This window comes from Ambystoma mexicanum, chromosome 1q, assembly GCF_040938575.1.
Source record: "Ambystoma mexicanum isolate Mex_15411 chromosome 1q, UKY_AmexF1_1, whole genome shotgun sequence".
Lineage (NCBI taxonomy): Eukaryota > Metazoa > Chordata > Amphibia > Caudata > Ambystomatidae > Ambystoma > Ambystoma mexicanum.
In genome coordinates, this window is record NC_090922.1 from 592417933 (window position 1) to 592439793 (window position 21861).

At 54.5% G+C, this 21861-nt stretch overlaps 24 non-coding genes across 24 annotated transcripts; all 24 read left to right on the forward strand.

Annotated features, from left to right (window-relative positions):
• Positions 1-765: 765 nt before the first annotated feature.
• On the forward strand, positions 766-881 carry LOC138563811 (U5 spliceosomal RNA). Its single transcript, XR_011299785.1, has one exon. It is a non-coding gene; the product is annotated as a U5 spliceosomal RNA (small nuclear RNA).
• Positions 882-1657: 776 nt separating this feature from the next.
• On the forward strand, positions 1658-1773 carry LOC138563812 (U5 spliceosomal RNA). The gene has a single exon (XR_011299786.1). It is a non-coding gene; the product is annotated as a U5 spliceosomal RNA (small nuclear RNA).
• Positions 1774-2578: 805 nt separating this feature from the next.
• Positions 2579-2694, forward strand: LOC138563813 (U5 spliceosomal RNA). The gene has a single exon (XR_011299787.1). It is a non-coding gene; the product is annotated as a U5 spliceosomal RNA (small nuclear RNA).
• Positions 2695-3470: 776 nt separating this feature from the next.
• Positions 3471-3586, forward strand: LOC138565054 (U5 spliceosomal RNA). Its single transcript, XR_011300974.1, has one exon. It is a non-coding gene; the product is annotated as a U5 spliceosomal RNA (small nuclear RNA).
• A 799-nt stretch (positions 3587-4385) lies between these two features.
• LOC138563814 (U5 spliceosomal RNA) lies at positions 4386-4501 on the forward strand. Its single transcript, XR_011299788.1, has one exon. It is a non-coding gene; the product is annotated as a U5 spliceosomal RNA (small nuclear RNA).
• A 776-nt stretch (positions 4502-5277) lies between these two features.
• On the forward strand, positions 5278-5393 carry LOC138563815 (U5 spliceosomal RNA). The gene has a single exon (XR_011299789.1). It is a non-coding gene; the product is annotated as a U5 spliceosomal RNA (small nuclear RNA).
• Positions 5394-6198: 805 nt separating this feature from the next.
• LOC138563817 (U5 spliceosomal RNA) lies at positions 6199-6314 on the forward strand. Its single transcript, XR_011299791.1, has one exon. It is a non-coding gene; the product is annotated as a U5 spliceosomal RNA (small nuclear RNA).
• Positions 6315-7090: 776 nt separating this feature from the next.
• Positions 7091-7206, forward strand: LOC138563818 (U5 spliceosomal RNA). Its single transcript, XR_011299792.1, has one exon. It is a non-coding gene; the product is annotated as a U5 spliceosomal RNA (small nuclear RNA).
• Positions 7207-7982: 776 nt separating this feature from the next.
• Positions 7983-8098, forward strand: LOC138563819 (U5 spliceosomal RNA). The gene has a single exon (XR_011299793.1). It is a non-coding gene; the product is annotated as a U5 spliceosomal RNA (small nuclear RNA).
• Positions 8099-8890: 792 nt separating this feature from the next.
• LOC138563820 (U5 spliceosomal RNA) lies at positions 8891-9006 on the forward strand. Its single transcript, XR_011299794.1, has one exon. It is a non-coding gene; the product is annotated as a U5 spliceosomal RNA (small nuclear RNA).
• Positions 9007-9782: 776 nt separating this feature from the next.
• LOC138563821 (U5 spliceosomal RNA) lies at positions 9783-9898 on the forward strand. Its single transcript, XR_011299795.1, has one exon. It is a non-coding gene; the product is annotated as a U5 spliceosomal RNA (small nuclear RNA).
• An 805-nt stretch (positions 9899-10703) lies between these two features.
• LOC138563822 (U5 spliceosomal RNA) lies at positions 10704-10819 on the forward strand. The gene has a single exon (XR_011299796.1). It is a non-coding gene; the product is annotated as a U5 spliceosomal RNA (small nuclear RNA).
• A 776-nt stretch (positions 10820-11595) lies between these two features.
• On the forward strand, positions 11596-11711 carry LOC138563823 (U5 spliceosomal RNA). The gene has a single exon (XR_011299797.1). It is a non-coding gene; the product is annotated as a U5 spliceosomal RNA (small nuclear RNA).
• Positions 11712-12487: 776 nt separating this feature from the next.
• LOC138565055 (U5 spliceosomal RNA) lies at positions 12488-12603 on the forward strand. The gene has a single exon (XR_011300975.1). It is a non-coding gene; the product is annotated as a U5 spliceosomal RNA (small nuclear RNA).
• A 799-nt stretch (positions 12604-13402) lies between these two features.
• On the forward strand, positions 13403-13518 carry LOC138563824 (U5 spliceosomal RNA). The gene has a single exon (XR_011299798.1). It is a non-coding gene; the product is annotated as a U5 spliceosomal RNA (small nuclear RNA).
• Positions 13519-14294: 776 nt separating this feature from the next.
• Positions 14295-14410, forward strand: LOC138563825 (U5 spliceosomal RNA). Its single transcript, XR_011299799.1, has one exon. It is a non-coding gene; the product is annotated as a U5 spliceosomal RNA (small nuclear RNA).
• Positions 14411-15215: 805 nt separating this feature from the next.
• On the forward strand, positions 15216-15331 carry LOC138563826 (U5 spliceosomal RNA). The gene has a single exon (XR_011299800.1). It is a non-coding gene; the product is annotated as a U5 spliceosomal RNA (small nuclear RNA).
• A 776-nt stretch (positions 15332-16107) lies between these two features.
• Positions 16108-16223, forward strand: LOC138563828 (U5 spliceosomal RNA). The gene has a single exon (XR_011299802.1). It is a non-coding gene; the product is annotated as a U5 spliceosomal RNA (small nuclear RNA).
• A 792-nt stretch (positions 16224-17015) lies between these two features.
• LOC138563829 (U5 spliceosomal RNA) lies at positions 17016-17131 on the forward strand. Its single transcript, XR_011299803.1, has one exon. It is a non-coding gene; the product is annotated as a U5 spliceosomal RNA (small nuclear RNA).
• A 776-nt stretch (positions 17132-17907) lies between these two features.
• On the forward strand, positions 17908-18023 carry LOC138563830 (U5 spliceosomal RNA). The gene has a single exon (XR_011299804.1). It is a non-coding gene; the product is annotated as a U5 spliceosomal RNA (small nuclear RNA).
• Positions 18024-18828: 805 nt separating this feature from the next.
• Positions 18829-18944, forward strand: LOC138563831 (U5 spliceosomal RNA). The gene has a single exon (XR_011299805.1). It is a non-coding gene; the product is annotated as a U5 spliceosomal RNA (small nuclear RNA).
• A 776-nt stretch (positions 18945-19720) lies between these two features.
• LOC138565056 (U5 spliceosomal RNA) lies at positions 19721-19836 on the forward strand. Its single transcript, XR_011300976.1, has one exon. It is a non-coding gene; the product is annotated as a U5 spliceosomal RNA (small nuclear RNA).
• Positions 19837-20635: 799 nt separating this feature from the next.
• LOC138563832 (U5 spliceosomal RNA) lies at positions 20636-20751 on the forward strand. Its single transcript, XR_011299806.1, has one exon. It is a non-coding gene; the product is annotated as a U5 spliceosomal RNA (small nuclear RNA).
• A 776-nt stretch (positions 20752-21527) lies between these two features.
• On the forward strand, positions 21528-21643 carry LOC138563833 (U5 spliceosomal RNA). Its single transcript, XR_011299807.1, has one exon. It is a non-coding gene; the product is annotated as a U5 spliceosomal RNA (small nuclear RNA).
• Positions 21644-21861: the final 218 nt, after the last annotated feature.

The following is a 21861-nucleotide window of genomic DNA, read 5'->3' on the forward strand; positions in this document are numbered from 1 at the left end:
ACAGAGCAAATAAAAGCGCAAAGCCTGCTTTTCAGCTGTTGGCTTGCACCCCCCAGCTGTCAGTCAGCCTTTGCAGGGGTCCTCGCAGCACAGCCAGGCTGATGCCTTGCAGTGGTAGCCAGAGGGGGGAGCCTTTAGCTAATGCTTGCTGCTGTTGCCACCTGCTGGTGAGCCAGCAGAGGCTGGCTCCAAGCTAGCATCCAGGAGGATATGGCCCCAGTGGGCAGGGGTTTGGGCCCGGGACGAACGCCTGACAAACGCCGTCCTTTGCCCGGCGGGCTTTGCCCTGGCGGGCAAAAGAACCTGGCAGCCCAGGAGGCCCAGCACCCGTGCAAGACAGGGTGAGGGCGGAAAATGACCCCTGTGTCCTGAGAAAGGAGAGAGCGGGCTGCTTTTTCAACATCCTGGGGGAGGAGCCCCATCTCTGGGGCCCAAAAGAAAATCTCACGCCTGCCTCCCAGAAGCCCTAGACCTTATGTAAACGAGGGGAGTCCTCAGGCAAAGGCAGACTCTGCCTGCCTTTTGGCCAATGTCACATGGCCTGCGGTCTGGAGAAATTTGCATACCCACAATCCCCTGCCAGGTTTCATGACTTTGGATGGGATTGCTTGCAAATAAAGTCATTCTGCCACGGGTTCGGAGCCCGATAGCATTCTCCATTCGCTTCATCTCAAAAAGCGTCATCGTGTGCACTGCTTCACTAAGTCACCCTGAGCTAGTGAGGTGTTGCATTTTTTGCGGCCGCAGTCGGGGCCACTAGAGCGCATACTCTGGTTTCTCTTCAAACCGAATAAATCTTTCGCCTTTTACTAAAGATTTCCGTGGAGAGGAACATTAAAGAGTTTCACTCAATTTTTTGAAGCCCTGCCAAGTGCAGGGTTACCTATGCTGGTTAAAAAAAAAAAGAAACAGAGCAAATGAAAGCGCAAAGCCTGCTTTTCAGCTGTTGGCTTGCACCCCCCAGCTGTCAGTCAGCCTTTGCAGGGGTCCTCGCAGCACAGCCAGGCTGATGCTTTGCAGTGGTAGCCAGAGGGGGGAGCCTTTAGCTAATGCTTGCTGCTGTCGCCACCTGCTGGTGAGCCAGCAGAGGCTGGCTCCAAGCTAGCATCCAGGAGGATATGGCCCCAGTGGGCAGGGGTTTGGGCCCGGGCCCCGATCGGCTGACGAACGCCTGACAAACGCCGTTCTTTGCCCGCTGGCAGCCCAGGAGGCCCAGCACCCGTGCAAGACAGGGTGAGGGCGGAAAATGATCCCTGTGTCCTGAGAAAGGAGAGAGCGGGCTGCTTCTTCAACATCCTGGGGGAGGAGCCCCATCTCTGGGGCCCAAAAGAAAATCTCACGCCTGCCTCCCAGAAGCCCTAGACCTTATGTAAACGAGGGGAGTCCTCAGGCAAAGGCAGACTCTGCCTGCCTTTTGGCCAATGTCACATGGCCTGCGGTCTGGAGAAATTTGCATACCCACAATCCCCTGCCAGGTTTCATGACTTTGGATGGGATTGCTTGCAAATAAAGTCATTCTGCCACGGGTTCGGAGCCCGATAGCATTCTCCATTCGCTTCATCTCAAAAAGCGTCATCGTGTGCACTGCTTCACTAAGTCACCCTGAGCTAGTGAGGTGTTGCATTTTTTGCGGCCGCAGTCGGGGCCACTAGAGCGCATACTCTGGTTTCTCTTCAAACCGAATAAATCTTTCGCCTTTTACTAAAGATTTCCGTGGAGAGGAACATTAAAGAGTTTCACTCAATTTTTTGAAGCCCTGCCAAGTGCAGGGTTACCTATGCTGGTTAAAAAAAAAAAGAAACAGAGCAAATAAAAGCGCAAAGCCTGCTTTTCAGCTGTTGGCTTGCACCCCCCAGCTGTCAGTCAGCCTTTGCAGGGGTCCTCGCAGCACAGCCAGGCTGATGCCTTGCAGTGGTAGCCAGAGGGGGGAGCCTTTAGCTAATGCTTGCTGCTGTTGCCACCTGCTGGTGAGCCAGCAGAGGCTGGCTCCAAGCTAGCATCCAGGAGGATATGGCCCCAGTGGGCAGGGGTTTGGGCCCGGGCCCCGATCGGCTGACGAACGCCTGACAAACGCCGTCCTTTGCCCGGCGGGCTTTGCCCTGGCGGGCAAAAGAACCTGGCAGCCCAGGAGGCCCAGCACCCGTGCAAGACAGGGTGAGGGCGGAAAATGACCCCTGTGTCCTGAGAAAGGAGAGAGCGGGCTGCTTTTTCAACATCCTGGGGGAGGAGCCCCATCTCTGGGGCCCAAAAGAAAATCTCACGCCTGCCTCCCAGAAGCCCTAGACCTTATGTAAACGAGGGGAGTCCTCAGGCAAAGGCAGACTCTGCCTGCCTTTTGGCCAATGTCACATGGCCTGCGGTCTGGAGAAATTTGCATACCCACAATCCCCTGCCAGGTTTCATGACTTTGGATGGGATTGCTTGCAAATAAAGTCATTCTGCCACGGGTTCGGAGCCCGATAGCATTCTCCATTCGCTTCATCTCAAAAAGCGTCATCGTGTGCACTGCTTCACTAAGTCACCCTGAGCTAGTGAGGTGTTGCATTTTTTGCGGCCGCAGTCGGGGCCACTAGAGCGCATACTCTGGTTTCTCTTCAAACCGAATAAATCTTTCGCCTTTTACTAAAGATTTCCGTGGAGAGGAACATTAAAGAGTTTCACTCAATTTTTTGAAGCCCTGCCAAGTGCAGGGTTACCTATGCTGGTTAAAAAAAAAAAGAAACAGAGCAAATGAAAGCGCAAAGCCTGCTTTTCAGCTGTTGGCTTGCACCCCCCAGCTGTCAGTCAGCCTTTGCAGGGGTCCTTGCAGCACAGCCAGGCTGATGCCTTGCAGTGGTAGCCAGAGGGGGGAGCCTTTAGCTAATGCTTGCTGCTGTCGCCACCTGCTGGTGAGCCAGCAGAGGCTGGCTCCAAGCTAGCATCCAGGAGGATATGGCCCCAGTGGGCAGGGGTTTGGGCCCGGGCCCCGATCGGCTGACGAACGCCTGACAAACGCCGTCCTTTGCCCGCTGGCAGCCCAGGAGGCCCAGCACCCGTGCAAGACAGGGTGAGGGCGGAAAATGACCCCTGTGTCCTGAGAAAGGAGAGAGCGGGCTGCTTCTTCAACATCCTGGGGGAGGAGCCCCATCTCTGGGGCCCAAAAGAAAATCTCACGCCTGCCTCCCAGAAGCCCTAGACCTTATGTAAACGAGGGGAGTCCTCAAGCAAAAGCAGACTCTGCCTGCCTTTTGGCCAATGTTACATGGCCTGCGGTCTGGAGAAATTTGCATACCCACAATCCCCTGCCAGGTTTCATGACTTTGGATGGGATTGCTTGCAAATAAAGTCATTCTGCCACGGGTTCGGAGCCCGATGGCATTCTCCATTCGCTTCATCTCAAAAAGCGTCATCGTGTGCACTGCTTCACTAAGTCACCCTGAGCTAGTGAGGTGTTGCATTTTTTGCGGCCGCAGTCGGGGCCACTAGAGCGCATACTCTGGTTTCTCTTCAAACCGAATAAATCTTTCGCCTTTTACTAAAGATTTCCGTGGAGAGGAACATTAAAGAGTTTCACTCAATGTTTTGAAGCCCTGCCAAGTGCAGGGTTACCTATGCTGGTTAAAAAGAAACAGAGCAAATGAAAGCGCAAAGCCTGCTTTTCAGCTGTTGGCTTGCACCCCCCAGCTGTCAGTCAGCCTTTGCAGGGGTCCTCGCAGCACAGCCAGGCTGATGCCTTGCAGTGGTAGCCAGAGGGGGGAGCCTTAAGCTAATGCTTGCTGCTGTCGCCACCTGCTGGTGAGCCAGCAGAGGCTGGCTCCAAGCTAGCATCCAGGAGGATATGGCCCCAGTGGGCAGGGGTTTGGGCCCGGGCCCCGATCGCCTGACAAACGCCTGACAAACGCCGTCCTTTGCCCGGCGGGCTTTGCCCTGGCGGGCAAAAGAACCTGGCAGCCCAGGAGGCCCAGCACCCGTGCAAGACAGGGTGAGGGCGGAAAATGACCCCTGTGTCCTGAGAAAGGAGAGAGCGGGCTGCTTTTTCAACATCCTGGGGGAGGAGCCCCATCTCTGGGGCCCAAAAGAAAATCTCACGCCTGCCTCCCAGAAGCCCTAGACCTTATGTAAACGAGGGGAGTCCTCAGGCAAAGGCAGACTCTGCCTGCCTTTTGGCCAATGTCACATGGCCTGCGGTCTGGAGAAATTTGCATACCCACAATCCCCTGCCAGGTTTCATGACTTTGGATGGGATTGCTTGCAAATAAAGTCATTCTGCCACGGGTTCGGAGCCCGATAGCATTCTCCATTCGCTTCATCTCAAAAAGCGTCATCGTGTGCACTGCTTCACTAAGTCACCCTGAGCTAGTGAGGTGTTGCATTTTTTGCGGCCGCAGTCGGGGCCACTAGAGCGCATACTCTGGTTTCTCTTCAAACCGAATAAATCTTTCGCCTTTTACTAAAGATTTCCGTGGAGAGGAACATTAAAGAGTTTCACTCAATTTTTTGAAGCCCTGCCAAGTGCAGGGTTACCTATGCTGGTTAAAAAAAAAAAGAAACAGAGCAAATGAAAGCGCAAAGCCTGCTTTTCAGCTGTTGGCTTGCACCCCCCAGCTGTCAGTCAGCCTTTGCAGGGGTCCTCGCAGCACAGCCAGGCTGATGCTTTGCAGTGGTAGCCAGAGGGGGGAGCCTTTAGCTAATGCTTGCTGCTGTCGCCACCTGCTGGTGAGCCAGCAGAGGCTGGCTCCAAGCTAGCATCCAGGAGGATATGGCCCCAGTGGGCAGGGGTTTGGGCCCGGGCCCCGATCGGCTGACGAACGCCTGACAAACGCCGTTCTTTGCCCGCTGGCAGCCCAGGAGGCCCAGCACCCGTGCAAGACAGGGTGAGGGCGGAAAATGATCCCTGTGTCCTGAGAAAGGAGAGAGCGGGCTGCTTCTTCAACATCCTGGGGGAGGAGCCCCATCTCTGGGGCCCAAAAGAAAATCTCACGCCTGCCTCCCAGAAGCCCTAGACCTTATGTAAACGAGGGGAGTCCTCAGGCAAAGGCAGACTCTGCCTGCCTTTTGGCCAATGTCACATGGCCTGCGGTCTGGAGAAATTTGCATACCCACAATCCCCTGCCAGGTTTCATGACTTTGGATGGGATTGCTTGCAAATAAAGTCATTCTGCCACGGGTTCGGAGCCCGATAGCATTCTCCATTCGCTTCATCTCAAAAAGCGTCATCGTGTGCACTGCTTCACTAAGTCACCCTGAGCTAGTGAGGTGTTGCATTTTTTGCGGCCGCAGTCGGGGCCACTAGAGCGCATACTCTGGTTTCTCTTCAAACCGAATAAATCTTTCGCCTTTTACTAAAGATTTCCGTGGAGAGGAACATTAAAGAGTTTCACTCAATTTTTTGAAGCCCTGCCAAGTGCAGGGTTACCTATGCTGGTTAAAAAAAAAAAGAAACAGAGCAAATGAAAGCGCAAAGCCTGCTTTTCAGCTGTTGGCTTGCACCCCCCAGCTGTCAGTCAGCCTTTGCAGGGGTCCTCGCAGCACAGCCAGGCTGATGCCTTGCAGTGGTAGCCAGAGGGGGGAGCCTTTAGCTAATGCTTGCTGCTGTTGCCACCTGCTGGTGAGCCAGCAGAGGCTGGCTCCAAGCTAGCATCCAGGAGGATATGGCCCCAGTGGGCAGGGGTTTGGGCCCGGGCCCCGATCGGCTGACGAACGCCTGACAAACGCCGTCCTTTGCCCGGCGGGCTTTGCCCTGGCGGGCAAAAGAACCTGGCAGCCCAGGAGGCCCAGCACCCGTGCAAGACAGGGTGAGGGCGGAAAATGACCCCTGTGTCCTGAGAAAGGAGAGAGCGGGCTGCTTTTTCAACATCCTGGGGGAGGAGCCCCATCTCTGGGGCCCAAAAGAAAATCTCACGCCTGCCTCCCAGAAGCCCTAGACCTTATGTAAACGAGGGGAGTCCTCAGGCAAAGGCAGACTCTGCCTGCCTTTTGGCCAATGTCACATGGCCTGCGGTCTGGAGAAATTTGCATACCCACAATCCCCTGCCAGGTTTCATGACTTTGGATGGGATTGCTTGCAAATAAAGTCATTCTGCCACGGGTTCGGAGCCCGATAGCATTCTCCATTCGCTTCATCTCAAAAAGCGTCATCGTGTGCACTGCTTCACTAAGTCACCCTGAGCTAGTGAGGTGTTGCATTTTTTGCGGCCGCAGTCGGGGCCACTAGAGCGCATACTCTGGTTTCTCTTCAAACCGAATAAATCTTTCGCCTTTTACTAAAGATTTCCGTGGAGAGGAACATTAAAGAGTTTCACTCAATTTTTTGAAGCCCTGCCAAGTGCAGGGTTACCTATGCTGGTTAAAAAAAAAAAGAAACAGAGCAAATGAAAGCGCAAAGCCTGCTTTTCAGCTGTTGGCTTGCACCCCCCAGCTGTCAGTCAGCCTTTGCAGGGGTCGTCGCAGCACAGCCAGGCTGATGCTTTGCAGTGGTAGCCAGAGGGGGGAGCCTTTAGCTAATGCTTGCTGCTGTCGCCACCTGCTGGTGAGCCAGCAGAGGCTGGCTCCAAGCTAGCATCCAGGAGGATATGGCCCCAGTGGGCAGGGGTTTGGGCCCGGGCCCCGATCGGCTGACGAACGCCTGACAAACGCCGTTCTTTGCCCGCTGGCAGCCCAGGAGGCCCAGCACCCGTGCAAGACAGGGTGAGGGCGGAAAATGATCCCTGTGTCCTGAGAAAGGAGAGAGCGGGCTGCTTCTTCAACATCCTGGGGGAGGAGCCCCATCTCTGGGGCCCAAAAGAAAATCTCACGCCTGCCTCCCAGAAGCCCTAGACCTTATGTAAACGAGGGGAGTCCTCAGGCAAAGGCAGACTCTGCCTGCCTTTTGGCCAATGTCACATGGCCTGCGGTCTGGAGAAATTTGCATACCCACAATCCCCTGCCAGGTTTCATGACTTTGGATGGGATTGCTTGCAAATAAAGTCATTCTGCCACGGGTTCGGAGCCCGATAGCATTCTCCATTCGCTTCATCTCAAAAAGCGTCATCGTGTGCACTGCTTCACTAAGTCACCCTGAGCTAGTGAGGTGTTGCATTTTTTGCGGCCGCAGTCGGGGCCACTAGAGCGCATACTCTGGTTTCTCTTCAAACCGAATAAATCTTTCGCCTTTTACTAAAGATTTCCGTGGAGAGGAACATTAAAGAGTTTCACTCAATTTTTTGAAGCCCTGCCAAGTGCAGGGTTACCTATGCTGGTTAAAAAAAAAAAGAAACAGAGCAAATGAAAGCGCAAAGCCTGCTTTTCAGCTGTTGGCTTGCACCCCCCAGCTGTCAGTCAGCCTTTGCAGGGGTCCTTGCAGCACAGCCAGGCTGATGCCTTGCAGTGGTAGCCAGAGGGGGGAGCCTTTAGCTAATGCTTGCTGCTGTCGCCACCTGCTGGTGAGCCAGCAGAGGCTGGCTCCAAGCTAGCATCCAGGAGGATATGGCCCCAGTGGGCAGGGGTTTGGGCCCGGGCCCCGATCGGCTGACGAACGCCTGACAAACGCCGTCCTTTGCCCGCTGGCAGCCCAGGAGGCCCAGCACCCGTGCAAGACAGGGTGAGGGCGGAAAATGACCCCTGTGTCCTGAGAAAGGAGAGAGCGGGCTGCTTCTTCAACATCCTGGGGGAGGAGCCCCATCTCTGGGGCCCAAAAGAAAATCTCACGCCTGCCTCCCAGAAGCCCTAGACCTTATGTAAACGAGGGGAGTCCTCAAGCAAAAGCAGACTCTGCCTGCCTTTTGGCCAATGTTACATGGCCTGCGGTCTGGAGAAATTTGCATACCCACAATCCCCTGCCAGGTTTCATGACTTTGGATGGGATTGCTTGCAAATAAAGTCATTCTGCCACGGGTTCGGAGCCCGATGGCATTCTCCATTCGCTTCATCTCAAAAAGCGTCATCGTGTGCACTGCTTCACTAAGTCACCCTGAGCTAGTGAGGTGTTGCATTTTTTGCGGCCGCAGTCGGGGCCACTAGAGCGCATACTCTGGTTTCTCTTCAAACCGAATAAATCTTTCGCCTTTTACTAAAGATTTCCGTGGAGAGGAACATTAAAGAGTTTCACTCAATTTTTTGAAGCCCTGCCAAGTGCAGGGTTACCTATGCTGGTTAAAAAAAAAAAGAAACAGAGCAAATAAAAGCGCAAAGCCTGCTTTTCAGCTGTTGGCTTGCACCCCCCAGCTGTCAGTCAGCCTTTGCAGGGGTCCTCGCAGCACAGCCAGGCTGATGCCTTGCAGTGGTAGCCAGAGGGGGGAGCCTTTAGCTAATGCTTGCTGCTGTTGCCACCTGCTGGTGAGCCAGCAGAGGCTGGCTCCAAGCTAGCATCCAGGAGGATATGGCCCCAGTGGGCAGGGGTTTGGGCCCGGGACGAACGCCTGACAAACGCCGTCCTTTGCCCGGCGGGCTTTGCCCTGGCGGGCAAAAGAACCTGGCAGCCCAGGAGGCCCAGCACCCGTGCAAGACAGGGTGAGGGCGGAAAATGACCCCTGTGTCCTGAGAAAGGAGAGAGCGGGCTGCTTTTTCAACATCCTGGGGGAGGAGCCCCATCTCTGGGGCCCAAAAGAAAATCTCACGCCTGCCTCCCAGAAGCCCTAGACCTTATGTAAACGAGGGGAGTCCTCAGGCAAAGGCAGACTCTGCCTGCCTTTTGGCCAATGTCACATGGCCTGCGGTCTGGAGAAATTTGCATACCCACAATCCCCTGCCAGGTTTCATGACTTTGGATGGGATTGCTTGCAAATAAAGTCATTCTGCCACGGGTTCGGAGCCCGATAGCATTCTCCATTCGCTTCATCTCAAAAAGCGTCATCGTGTGCACTGCTTCACTAAGTCACCCTGAGCTAGTGAGGTGTTGCATTTTTTGCGGCCGCAGTCGGGGCCACTAGAGCGCATACTCTGGTTTCTCTTCAAACCGAATAAATCTTTCGCCTTTTACTAAAGATTTCCGTGGAGAGGAACATTAAAGAGTTTCACTCAATTTTTTGAAGCCCTGCCAAGTGCAGGGTTACCTATGCTGGTTAAAAAAAAAAAGAAACAGAGCAAATGAAAGCGCAAAGCCTGCTTTTCAGCTGTTGGCTTGCACCCCCCAGCTGTCAGTCAGCCTTTGCAGGGGTCCTCGCAGCACAGCCAGGCTGATGCTTTGCAGTGGTAGCCAGAGGGGGGAGCCTTTAGCTAATGCTTGCTGCTGTCGCCACCTGCTGGTGAGCCAGCAGAGGCTGGCTCCAAGCTAGCATCCAGGAGGATATGGCCCCAGTGGGCAGGGGTTTGGGCCCGGGCCCCGATCGGCTGACGAACGCCTGACAAACGCCGTTCTTTGCCCGCTGGCAGCCCAGGAGGCCCAGCACCCGTGCAAGACAGGGTGAGGGCGGAAAATGATCCCTGTGTCCTGAGAAAGGAGAGAGCGGGCTGCTTCTTCAACATCCTGGGGGAGGAGCCCCATCTCTGGGGCCCAAAAGAAAATCTCACGCCTGCCTCCCAGAAGCCCTAGACCTTATGTAAACGAGGGGAGTCCTCAGGCAAAGGCAGACTCTGCCTGCCTTTTGGCCAATGTCACATGGCCTGCGGTCTGGAGAAATTTGCATACCCACAATCCCCTGCCAGGTTTCATGACTTTGGATGGGATTGCTTGCAAATAAAGTCATTCTGCCACGGGTTCGGAGCCCGATAGCATTCTCCATTCGCTTCATCTCAAAAAGCGTCATCGTGTGCACTGCTTCACTAAGTCACCCTGAGCTAGTGAGGTGTTGCATTTTTTGCGGCCGCAGTCGGGGCCACTAGAGCGCATACTCTGGTTTCTCTTCAAACCGAATAAATCTTTCGCCTTTTACTAAAGATTTCCGTGGAGAGGAACATTAAAGAGTTTCACTCAATTTTTTGAAGCCCTGCCAAGTGCAGGGTTACCTATGCTGGTTAAAAAAAAAAAGAAACAGAGCAAATGAAAGCGCAAAGCCTGCTTTTCAGCTGTTGGCTTGCACCCCCCAGCTGTCAGTCAGCCTTTGCAGGGGTCCTCGCAGCACAGCCAGGCTGATGCCTTGCAGTGGTAGCCAGAGGGGGGAGCCTTTAGCTAATGCTTGCTGCTGTTGCCACCTGCTGGTGAGCCAGCAGAGGCTGGCTCCAAGCTAGCATCCAGGAGGATATGGCCCCAGTGGGCAGGGGTTTGGGCCCGGGCCCCGATCGGCTGACGAACGCCTGACAAACGCCGTCCTTTGCCCGGCGGGCTTTGCCCTGGCGGGCAAAAGAACCTGGCAGCCCAGGAGGCCCAGCACCCGTGCAAGACAGGGTGAGGGCGGAAAATGACCCCTGTGTCCTGAGAAAGGAGAGAGCGGGCTGCTTTTTCAACATCCTGGGGGAGGAGCCCCATCTCTGGGGCCCAAAAGAAAATCTCACGCCTGCCTCCCAGAAGCCCTAGACCTTATGTAAACGAGGGGAGTCCTCAGGCAAAGGCAGACTCTGCCTGCCTTTTGGCCAATGTCACATGGCCTGCGGTCTGGAGAAATTTGCATACCCACAATCCCCTGCCAGGTTTCATGACTTTGGATGGGATTGCTTGCAAATAAAGTCATTCTGCCACGGGTTCGGAGCCCGATAGCATTCTCCATTCGCTTCATCTCAAAAAGCGTCATCGTGTGCACTGCTTCACTAAGTCACCCTGAGCTAGTGAGGTGTTGCATTTTTTGCGGCCGCAGTCGGGGCCACTAGAGCGCATACTCTGGTTTCTCTTCAAACCGAATAAATCTTTCGCCTTTTACTAAAGATTTCCGTGGAGAGGAACATTAAAGAGTTTCACTCAATTTTTTGAAGCCCTGCCAAGTGCAGGGTTACCTATGCTGGTTAAAAAAAAAAAGAAACAGAGCAAATGAAAGCGCAAAGCCTGCTTTTCAGCTGTTGGCTTGCACCCCCCAGCTGTCAGTCAGCCTTTGCAGGGGTCCTCGCAGCACAGCCAGGCTGATGCTTTGCAGTGGTAGCCAGAGGGGGGAGCCTTTAGCTAATGCTTGCTGCTGTCGCCACCTGCTGGTGAGCCAGCAGAGGCTGGCTCCAAGCTAGCATCCAGGAGGATATGGCCCCAGTGGGCAGGGGTTTGGGCCCGGGCCCCGATCGGCTGACGAACGCCTGACAAACGCCGTTCTTTGCCCGCTGGCAGCCCAGGAGGCCCAGCACCCGTGCAAGACAGGGTGAGGGCGGAAAATGATCCCTGTGTCCTGAGAAAGGAGAGAGCGGGCTGCTTCTTCAACATCCTGGGGGAGGAGCCCCATCTCTGGGGCCCAAAAGAAAATCTCACGCCTGCCTCCCAGAAGCCCTAGACCTTATGTAAACGAGGGGAGTCCTCAGGCAAAGGCAGACTCTGCCTGCCTTTTGGCCAATGTCACATGGCCTGCGGTCTGGAGAAATTTGCATACCCACAATCCCCTGCCAGGTTTCATGACTTTGGATGGGATTGCTTGCAAATAAAGTCATTCTGCCATGGGTTCGGAGCCCGATAGCATTCTCCATTCGCTTCATCTCAAAAAGCGTCATCGTGTGCACTGCTTCACTAAGTCACCCTGAGCTAGTGAGGTGTTGCATTTTTTGCGGCCGCAGTCGGGGCCACTAGAGCGCATACTCTGGTTTCTCTTCAAACCGAATAAATCTTTCGCCTTTTACTAAAGATTTCCGTGGAGAGGAACATTAAAGAGTTTCACTCAATTTTTTGAAGCCCTGCCAAGTGCAGGGTTACCTATGCTGGTTAAAAAAAAAAAGAAACAGAGCAAATGAAAGCGCAAAGCCTGCTTTTCAGCTGTTGGCTTGCACCCCCCAGCTGTCAGTCAGCCTTTGCAGGGGTCCTTGCAGCACAGCCAGGCTGATGCCTTGCAGTGGTAGCCAGAGGGGGGAGCCTTTAGCTAATGCTTGCTGCTGTCGCCACCTGCTGGTGAGCCAGCAGAGGCTGGCTCCAAGCTAGCATCCAGGAGGATATGGCCCCAGTGGGCAGGGGTTTGGGCCCGGGCCCCGATCGGCTGACGAACGCCTGACAAACGCCGTCCTTTGCCCGCTGGCAGCCCAGGAGGCCCAGCACCCGTGCAAGACAGGGTGAGGGCGGAAAATGACCCCTGTGTCCTGAGAAAGGAGAGAGCGGGCTGCTTCTTCAACATCCTGGGGGAGGAGCCCCATCTCTGGGGCCCAAAAGAAAATCTCACGCCTGCCTCCCAGAAGCCCTAGACCTTATGTAAACGAGGGGAGTCCTCAAGCAAAAGCAGACTCTGCCTGCCTTTTGGCCAATGTTACATGGCCTGCGGTCTGGAGAAATTTGCATACCCACAATCCCCTGCCAGGTTTCATGACTTTGGATGGGATTGCTTGCAAATAAAGTCATTCTGCCACGGGTTCGGAGCCCGATGGCATTCTCCATTCGCTTCATCTCAAAAAGCGTCATCGTGTGCACTGCTTCACTAAGTCACCCTGAGCTAGTGAGGTGTTGCATTTTTTGCGGCCGCAGTCGGGGCCACTAGAGCGCATACTCTGGTTTCTCTTCAAACCGAATAAATCTTTCGCCTTTTACTAAAGATTTCCGTGGAGAGGAACATTAAAGAGTTTCACTCAATGTTTTGAAGCCCTGCCAAGTGCAGGGTTACCTATGCTGGTTAAAAAGAAACAGAGCAAATGAAAGCGCAAAGCCTGCTTTTCAGCTGTTGGCTTGCACCCCCCAGCTGTCAGTCAGCCTTTGCAGGGGTCCTCGCAGCACAGCCAGGCTGATGCCTTGCAGTGGTAGCCAGAGGGGGGAGCCTTAAGCTAATGCTTGCTGCTGTCGCCACCTGCTGGTGAGCCAGCAGAGGCTGGCTCCAAGCTAGCATCCAGGAGGATATGGCCCCAGTGGGCAGGGGTTTGGGCCCGGGCCCCGATCGCCTGACAAACGCCTGACAAACGCCGTCCTTTGCCCGGCGGGCTTTGCCCTGGCGGGCAAAAGAACCTGGCAGCCCAGGAGGCCCAGCACCCGTGCAAGACAGGGTGAGGGCGGAAAATGACCCCTGTGTCCTGAGAAAGGAGAGAGCGGGCTGCTTTTTCAACATCCTGGGGGAGGAGCCCCATCTCTGGGGCCCAAAAGAAAATCTCACGCCTGCCTCCCAGAAGCCCTAGACCTTATGTAAACGAGGGGAGTCCTCAGGCAAAGGCAGACTCTGCCTGCCTTTTGGCCAATGTCACATGGCCTGCGGTCTGGAGAAATTTGCATACCCACAATCCCCTGCCAGGTTTCATGACTTTGGATGGGATTGCTTGCAAATAAAGTCATTCTGCCACGGGTTCGGAGCCCGATAGCATTCTCCATTCGCTTCATCTCAAAAAGCGTCATCGTGTGCACTGCTTCACTAAGTCACCCTGAGCTAGTGAGGTGTTGCATTTTTTGCGGCCGCAGTCGGGGCCACTAGAGCGCATACTCTGGTTTCTCTTCAAACCGAATAAATCTTTCGCCTTTTACTAAAGATTTCCGTGGAGAGGAACATTAAAGAGTTTCACTCAATTTTTTGAAGCCCTGCCAAGTGCAGGGTTACCTATGCTGGTTAAAAAAAAAAAGAAACAGAGCAAATGAAAGCGCAAAGCCTGCTTTTCAGCTGTTGGCTTGCACCCCCCAGCTGTCAGTCAGCCTTTGCAGGGGTCCTCGCAGCACAGCCAGGCTGATGCTTTGCAGTGGTAGCCAGAGGGGGGAGCCTTTAGCTAATGCTTGCTGCTGTCGCCACCTGCTGGTGAGCCAGCAGAGGCTGGCTCCAAGCTAGCATCCAGGAGGATATGGCCCCAGTGGGCAGGGGTTTGGGCCCGGGCCCCGATCGGCTGACGAACGCCTGACAAACGCCGTTCTTTGCCCGCTGGCAGCCCAGGAGGCCCAGCACCCGTGCAAGACAGGGTGAGGGCGGAAAATGATCCCTGTGTCCTGAGAAAGGAGAGAGCGGGCTGCTTCTTCAACATCCTGGGGGAGGAGCCCCATCTCTGGGGCCCAAAAGAAAATCTCACGCCTGCCTCCCAGAAGCCCTAGACCTTATGTAAACGAGGGGAGTCCTCAGGCAAAGGCAGACTCTGCCTGCCTTTTGGCCAATGTCACATGGCCTGCGGTCTGGAGAAATTTGCATACCCACAATCCCCTGCCAGGTTTCATGACTTTGGATGGGATTGCTTGCAAATAAAGTCATTCTGCCACGGGTTCGGAGCCCGATAGCATTCTCCATTCGCTTCATCTCAAAAAGCGTCATCGTGTGCACTGCTTCACTAAGTCACCCTGAGCTAGTGAGGTGTTGCATTTTTTGCGGCCGCAGTCGGGGCCACTAGAGCGCATACTCTGGTTTCTCTTCAAACCGAATAAATCTTTCGCCTTTTACTAAAGATTTCCGTGGAGAGGAACATTAAAGAGTTTCACTCAATTTTTTGAAGCCCTGCCAAGTGCAGGGTTACCTATGCTGGTTAAAAAAAAAAAGAAACAGAGCAAATGAAAGCGCAAAGCCTGCTTTTCAGCTGTTGGCTTGCACCCCCCAGCTGTCAGTCAGCCTTTGCAGGGGTCCTCGCAGCACAGCCAGGCTGATGCCTTGCAGTGGTAGCCAGAGGGGGGAGCCTTTAGCTAATGCTTGCTGCTGTTGCCACCTGCTGGTGAGCCAGCAGAGGCTGGCTCCAAGCTAGCATCCAGGAGGATATGGCCCCAGTGGGCAGGGGTTTGGGCCCGGGCCCCGATCGGCTGACGAACGCCTGACAAACGCCGTCCTTTGCCCGGCGGGCTTTGCCCTGGCGGGCAAAAGAACCTGGCAGCCCAGGAGGCCCAGCACCCGTGCAAGACAGGGTGAGGGCGGAAAATGACCCCTGTGTCCTGAGAAAGGAGAGAGCGGGCTGCTTTTTCAACATCCTGGGGGAGGAGCCCCATCTCTGGGGCCCAAAAGAAAATCTCACGCCTGCCTCCCAGAAGCCCTAGACCTTATGTAAACGAGGGGAGTCCTCAGGCAAAGGCAGACTCTGCCTGCCTTTTGGCCAATGTCACATGGCCTGCGGTCTGGAGAAATTTGCATACCCACAATCCCCTGCCAGGTTTCATGACTTTGGATGGGATTGCTTGCAAATAAAGTCATTCTGCCACGGGTTCGGAGCCCGATAGCATTCTCCATTCGCTTCATCTCAAAAAGCGTCATCGTGTGCACTGCTTCACTAAGTCACCCTGAGCTAGTGAGGTGTTGCATTTTTTGCGGCCGCAGTCGGGGCCACTAGAGCGCATACTCTGGTTTCTCTTCAAACCGAATAAATCTTTCGCCTTTTACTAAAGATTTCCGTGGAGAGGAACATTAAAGAGTTTCACTCAATTTTTTGAAGCCCTGCCAAGTGCAGGGTTACCTATGCTGGTTAAAAAAAAAAAGAAACAGAGCAAATGAAAGCGCAAAGCCTGCTTTTCAGCTGTTGGCTTGCACCCCCCAGCTGTCAGTCAGCCTTTGCAGGGGTCCTCGCAGCACAGCCAGGCTGATGCTTTGCAGTGGTAGCCAGAGGGGGGAGCCTTTAGCTAATGCTTGCTGCTGTCGCCACCTGCTGGTGAGCCAGCAGAGGCTGGCTCCAAGCTAGCATCCAGGAGGATATGGCCCCAGTGGGCAGGGGTTTGGGCCCGGGCCCCGATCGGCTGACGAACGCCTGACAAACGCCGTTCTTTGCCCGCTGGCAGCCCAGGAGGCCCAGCACCCGTGCAAGACAGGGTGAGGGCGGAAAATGATCCCTGTGTCCTGAGAAAGGAGAGAGCGGGCTGCTTCTTCAACATCCTGGGGGAGGAGCCCCATCTCTGGGGCCCAAAAGAAAATCTCACGCCTGCCTCCCAGAAGCCCTAGACCTTATGTAAACGAGGGGAGTCCTCAGGCAAAGGCAGACTCTGCCTGCCTTTTGGCCAATGTCACATGGCCTGCGGTCTGGAGAAATTTGCATACCCACAATCCCCTGCCAGGTTTCATGACTTTGGATGGGATTGCTTGCAAATAAAGTCATTCTGCCATGGGTTCGGAGCCCGATAGCATTCTCCATTCGCTTCATCTCAAAAAGCGTCATCGTGTGCACTGCTTCACTAAGTCACCCTGAGCTAGTGAGGTGTTGCATTTTTTGCGGCCGCAGTCGGGGCCACTAGAGCGCATACTCTGGTTTCTCTTCAAACCGAATAAATCTTTCGCCTTTTACTAAAGATTTCCGTGGAGAGGAACATTAAAGAGTTTCACTCAATTTTTTGAAGCCCTGCCAAGTGCAGGGTTACCTATGCTGGTTAAAAAAAAAAAGAAACAGAGCAAATAAAAGCGCAAAGCCTGCTTTTCAGCTGTTGGCTTGCACCCCCCAGCTGTCAGTCAGCCTTTGCAGGGGTCCTCGCAGCACAGCCAGGCTGATGCCTTGCAGTGGTAGCCAGAGGGGGGAGCCTTTAGCTAATGCTTGCTGCTGTTGCCACCTGCTGGTGAGCCAGCAGAGGCTGGCTCCAAGCTAGCATCCAGGAGGATATGGCCCCAGTGGGCAGGGGTTTGGGCCCGGGACGAACGCCTGACAAACGCCGTCCTTTGCCCGGCGGGCTTTGCCCTGGCGGGCAAAAGAACCTGGCAGCCCAGGAGGCCCAGCACCCGTGCAAGACAGGGTGAGGGCGGAAAATGACCCCTGTGTCCTGAGAAAGGAGAGAGCGGGCTGCTTTTTCAACATCCTGGGGGAGGAGCCCCATCTCTGGGGCCCAAAAGAAAATCTCACGCCTGCCTCCCAGAAGCCCTAGACCTTATGTAAACGAGGGGAGTCCTCAGGCAAAGGCAGACTCTGCCTGCCTTTTGGCCAATGTCACATGGCCTGCGGTCTGGAGAAATTTGCATACCCACAATCCCCTGCCAGGTTTCATGACTTTGGATGGGATTGCTTGCAAATAAAGTCATTCTGCCACGGGTTCGGAGCCCGATAGCATTCTCCATTCGCTTCATCTCAAAAAGCGTCATCGTGTGCACTGCTTCACTAAGTCACCCTGAGCTAGTGAGGTGTTGCATTTTTTGCGGCCGCAGTCGGGGCCACTAGAGCGCATACTCTGGTTTCTCTTCAAACCGAATAAATCTTTCGCCTTTTACTAAAGATTTCCGTGGAGAGGAACATTAAAGAGTTTCACTCAATTTTTTGAAGCCCTGCCAAGTGCAGGGTTACCTATGCTGGTTAAAAAAAAAAAGAAACAGAGCAAATGAAAGCGCAAAGCCTGCTTTTCAGCTGTTGGCTTGCACCCCCCAGCTGTCAGTCAGCCTTTGCAGGGGTCCTCGCAGCACAGCCAGGCTGATGCTTTGCAGTGGTAGCCAGAGGGGGGAGCCTTTAGCTAATGCTTGCTGCTGTCGCCACCTGCTGGTGAGCCAGCAGAGGCTGGCTCCAAGCTAGCATCCAGGAGGATATGGCCCCAGTGGGCAGGGGATTGGGCCCGGGCCCCGATCGGCTGACGAACGCCTGACAAACGCCGTTCTTTGCCCGCTGGCAGCCCAGGAGGCCCAGCACCCGTGCAAGACAGGGTGAGGGCGGAAAATGATCCCTGTGTCCTGAGAAAGGAGAGAGCGGGCTGCTTCTTCAACATCCTGGGGGAGGAGCCCCATCTCTGGGGCCCAAAAGAAAATCTCACGCCTGCCTCCCAGAAGCCCTAGACCTTATGTAAACGAGGGGAGTCCTCAGGCAAAGGCAGACTCTGCCTGCCTTTTGGCCAATGTCACATGGCCTGCGGTCTGGAGAAATTTGCATACCCACAATCCCCTGCCAGGTTTCATGACTTTGGATGGGATTGCTTGCAAATAAAGTCATTCTGCCACGGGTTCGGAGCCCGATAGCATTCTCCATTCGCTTCATCTCAAAAAGCGTCATCGTGTGCACTGCTTCACTAAGTCACCCTGAGCTAGTGAGGTGTTGCATTTTTTGCGGCCGCAGTCGGGGCCACTAGAGCGCATACTCTGGTTTCTCTTCAAACCGAATAAATCTTTCGCCTTTTACTAAAGATTTCCGTGGAGAGGAACATTAAAGAGTTTCACTCAATTTTTTGAAGCCCTGCCAAGTGCAGGGTTACCTATGCTGGTTAAAAAAAAAAAGAAACAGAGCAAATAAAAGCGCAAAGCCTGCTTTTCAGCTGTTGGCTTGCACCCCCCAGCTGTCAGTCAGCCTTTGCAGGGGTCCTCGCAGCACAGCCAGGCTGATGCCTTGCAGTGGTAGCCAGAGGGGGGAGCCTTTAGCTAATGCTTGCTGCTGTTGCCACCTGCTGGTGAGCCAGCAGAGGCTGGCTCCAAGCTAGCATCCAGGAGGATATGGCCCCAGTGGGCAGGGGTTTGGGCCCGGGCCCCGATCGGCTGACGAACGCCTGACAAACGCCGTCCTTTGCCCGGCGGGCTTTGCCCTGGCGGGCAAAAGAACCTGGCAGCCCAGGAGGCCCAGCACCCGTGCAAGACAGGGTGAGGGCGGAAAATGACCCCTGTGTCCTGAGAAAGGAGAGAGCGGGCTGCTTTTTCAACATCCTGGGGGAGGAGCCCCATCTCTGGGGCCCAAAAGAAAATCTCACGCCTGCCTCCCAGAAGCCCTAGACCTTATGTAAACGAGGGGAGTCCTCAGGCAAAGGCAGACTCTGCCTGCCTTTTGGCCAATGTCACATGGCCTGCGGTCTGGAGAAATTTGCATACCCACAATCCCCTGCCAGGTTTCATGACTTTGGATGGGATTGCTTGCAAATAAAGTCATTCTGCCACGGGTTCGGAGCCCGATAGCATTCTCCATTCGCTTCATCTCAAAAAGCGTCATCGTGTGCACTGCTTCACTAAGTCACCCTGAGCTAGTGAGGTGTTGCATTTTTTGCGGCCGCAGTCGGGGCCACTAGAGCGCATACTCTGGTTTCTCTTCAAACCGAATAAATCTTTCGCCTTTTACTAAAGATTTCCGTGGAGAGGAACATTAAAGAGTTTCACTCAATTTTTTGAAGCCCTGCCAAGTGCAGGGTTACCTATGCTGGTTAAAAAAAAAAAGAAACAGAGCAAATGAAAGCGCAAAGCCTGCTTTTCAGCTGTTGGCTTGCACCCCCCAGCTGTCAGTCAGCCTTTGCAGGGGTCCTTGCAGCACAGCCAGGCTGATGCCTTGCAGTGGTAGCCAGAGGGGGGAGCCTTTAGCTAATGCTTGCTGCTGTCGCCACCTGCTGGTGAGCCAGCAGAGGCTGGCTCCAAGCTAGCATCCAGGAGGATATGGCCCCAGTGGGCAGGGGTTTGGGCCCGGGCCCCGATCGGCTGACGAACGCCTGACAAACGCCGTCCTTTGCCCGCTGGCAGCCCAGGAGGCCCAGCACCCGTGCAAGACAGGGTGAGGGCGGAAAATGACCCCTGTGTCCTGAGAAAGGAGAGAGCGGGCTGCTTCTTCAACATCCTGGGGGAGGAGCCCCATCTCTGGGGCCCAAAAGAAAATCTCACGCCTGCCTCCCAGAAGCCCTAGACCTTATGTAAACGAGGGGAGTCCTCAAGCAAAAGCAGACTCTGCCTGCCTTTTGGCCAATGTTACATGGCCTGCGGTCTGGAGAAATTTGCATACCCACAATCCCCTGCCAGGTTTCATGACTTTGGATGGGATTGCTTGCAAATAAAGTCATTCTGCCACGGGTTCGGAGCCCGATGGCATTCTCCATTCGCTTCATCTCAAAAAGCGTCATCGTGTGCACTGCTTCACTAAGTCACCCTGAGCTAGTGAGGTGTTGCATTTTTTGCGGCCGCAGTCGGGGCCACTAGAGCGCATACTCTGGTTTCTCTTCAAACCGAATAAATCTTTCGCCTTTTACTAAAGATTTCCGTGGAGAGGAACATTAAAGAGTTTCACTCAATGTTTTGAAGCCCTGCCAAGTGCAGGGTTACCTATGCTGGTTAAAAAGAAACAGAGCAAATGAAAGCGCAAAGCCTGCTTTTCAGCTGTTGGCTTGCACCCCCCAGCTGTCAGTCAGCCTTTGCAGGGGTCCTCGCAGCACAGCCAGGCTGATGCCTTGCAGTGGTAGCCAGAGGGGGGAGCCTTTAGCTAATGCTTGCTGCTGTCGCCACCTGCTGGTGAGCCAGCAGAGGCTGGCTCCAAGCTAGCATCCAGGAGGATATGGCCCCAGTGGGCAGGGGTTTGGGCCCGGGCCCCGATCGGCTGACGAACGCCTGACAAACGCCGTCCTTTGCCCGGCGGGCTTTGCCCTGGCGGGCAAAAGAACCTGGCAGCCCAGGAGGCCCAGCACCCGTGCAAGACAGGGTGAGGGCGGAAAATGACCCCTGTGTCCTGAGAAAGGAGAGAGCGGGCTGCTTTTTCAACATCCTGGGGGAGGAGCCCCATCTCTGGGGCCCAAAAGAAAATCTCACGCCTGCCTCCCAGAAGCCCTAGACCTTATGTAAACGAGGGGAGTCCTCAGGCAAAGGCAGACTCTGCCTGCCTTTTGGCCAATGTCACATGGCCTGCGGTCTGGAGAAATTTGCATACCCACAATCCCCTGCCAGGTTTCATGACTTTGGATGGGATTGCTTGCAAATAAAGTCATTCTGCCACGGGTTCGGAGCCCGATAGCATTCTCCATTCGCTTCATCTCAAAAAGCGTCATCGTGTGCACTGCTTCACTAAGTCACCCTGAGCTAGTGAGGTGTTGCATTTTTTGCGGCCGCAGTCGGGGCCACTAGAGCGCATACTCTGGTTTCTCTTCAAACCGAATAAATCTTTCGCCTTTTACTAAAGATTTCCGTGGAGAGGAACATTAAAGAGTTTCACTCAATTTTTTGAAGCCCTGCCAAGTGCAGGGTTACCTATGCTGGTTAAAAAAAAAAAGAAACAGAGCAAATGAAAGCGCAAAGCCTGCTTTTCAGCTGTTGGCTTGCACCCCCCAGCTGTCAGTCAGCCTTTGCAGGGGTCCTCGCAGCACAGCCAGGCTGATGCTTTGCAGTGGTAGCCAGAGGGGGGAGCCTTTAGCTAATGCTTGCTGCTGTCGCCACCTGCTGGTGAGCCAGCAGAGGCTTGCTCCAAGCTAGCATCCAGGAGGATATGGCCCCAGTGGGCAGGGGTTTGGGCCCGGGCCCCGATCGGCTGACGAACGCCTGACAAACGCCGTTCTTTGCCCGCTGGCAGCCCAGGAGGCCCAGCACCCGTGCAAGACAGGGTGAGGGCGGAAAATGATCCCTGTGTCCTGAGAAAGGAGAGAGCGGGCTGCTTCTTCAACATCCTGGGGGAGGAGCCCCATCTCTGGGGCCCAAAAGAAAATCTCACGCCTGCCTCCCAGAAGCCCTAGACCTTATGTAAACGAGGGGAGTCCTCAGGCAAAGGCAGACTCTGCCTGCCTTTTGGCCAATGTCACATGGCCTGCGGTCTGGAGAAATTTGCATACCCACAATCCCCTGCCAGGTTTCATGACTTTGGATGGGATTGCTTGCAAATAAAGTCATTCTGCCACGGGTTCGGAGCCCGATAGCATTCTCCATTCGCTTCATCTCAAAAAGCGTCATCGTGTGCACTGCTTCACTAAGTCACCCTGAGCTAGTGAGGTGTTGCATTTTTTGCGGCCGCAGTCGGGGCCACTAGAGCGCATACTCTGGTTTCTCTTCAAACCGAATAAATCTTTCGCCTTTTACTAAAGATTTCCGTGGAGAGGAACATTAAAGAGTTTCACTCAATTTTTTGAAGCCCTGCCAAGTGCAGGGTTACCTATGCTGGTTAAAAAAAAAAAGAAACAGAGCAAATGAAAGCGCAAAGCCTGCTTTTCAGCTGTTGGCTTGCACCCCCCAGCTGTCAGTCAGCCTTTGCAGGGGTCGTCGCAGCACAGCCAGGCTGATGCTTTGCAGTGGTAGCCAGAGGGGGGAGCCTTTAGCTAATGCTTGCTGCTGTCGCCACCTGCTGGTGAGCCAGCAGAGGCTGGCTCCA